Below are 1,290 nucleotides of genomic sequence, written 5' to 3'. Positions count from 1 at the left end.
TTCAGCAGAACTAGGGCCACACAAGGGAAGCAGCCCTCCCTATTTATTATTTTATCATCAAGGTATGGCAGAAAAGACAAGAAGGCATCCGAGGGGCAGAGCGGGCACAGTCATGGACCCACTGGGGGCATCACGGCCACCCCGGGACCCCAACTCATGACACAAGCGTGGAAGGCAACATGTCCTCAAACGTGGTGCTGCATTTGGAAAGGTCTGTTTTAAATATAACAAATGTTGCCAAGTGCTGCATATCCCAAGCACAAAAACTCCAAGTGCATACAAGTGCTCCAAGTGCTGAGCATAAAGTGGAGACATTTTTTATAGATATGGTAGAATCAAGCAAAATCAATTAGAGGGCCTGATTTTGTTAGTGGAAGAGCAAGAAGCAATGGTTTTATTTGAATTGGATATTGGAGCTCAGGTTAATATTTTACCAGAGCATAAATATAGAAAAGTAAATTGAGACCAAAAGTTAGTCCAAAAACATTCAGAATAACTGGTTATTCAGGAACAAATATACTAGTGAAAGGGAGATGCACTGTTAGCATCAATACGTAAGTACAGCATACAAACCTAGGGAGACTAGTGAGAAACAAGATCTAATTAAGTGTATTCTTGCAGTACAAGAAGACATATTGTGCATCCTCTTAATTGTCCAGAATTGGCTGGTGACAATCTTCTGAGGAAGAAACCAACTGTTCTAGAATACAAGAAGCAACCATGCTTATATAGAAAGAAACGTTTCAGACACAAATGAAAATACTATTGTGCAGAAAGAGAAAATTGCCCTCAGCAGCCCGTAGCTAATGAATTTTGTGATATGTCCGAAAGTGCAAGTCAATCAGATCTCAGTATAAGGACTCAAGCCTATCAAGACTTGGAGGACAACCTGCCCACCAAAAACAAATTGTAAACTAGATCTAATACTTTGTCCGTCACAGAAGAAAATGAAACCTTCTGAAAGACTCATTGAAATTTGCTAAAACAGCTGTAGAAAATATGGAATAGGAAAGCGAGTGGTAAAGACTCACCCTAGAGTAGTGTACTACTAATCTTTCCTCTGTAGATGGGTATTAATTGATTTTCATATTAATTGATTTTAGTACTTATTGTTAAGATGGAAGATGTACTGATAGGAGGTGTAATTTAAAGATGCTTCTCAACTGAGGAAATTGGTAACTGGGAGATGGTCCCTCAGTTAATTAGAAACAGACAGCGGGGCTGCAGAGGTTGCCTACTGTTCCATACTAAAGTTCATTGTACAGCTGTATTTATTGAATCCAGTGATCA

The sequence above is a fragment of the Alligator sinensis genome, unplaced genomic scaffold (assembly GCF_000455745.1).
Source record: "Alligator sinensis unplaced genomic scaffold, ASM45574v1 scaffold335_1, whole genome shotgun sequence".
Lineage (NCBI taxonomy): Eukaryota > Metazoa > Chordata > Crocodylia > Alligatoridae > Alligator > Alligator sinensis.
The sequence above is the reverse complement of the archived record's forward strand: the minus strand, read 5'-3'. Positions refer to the sequence as shown.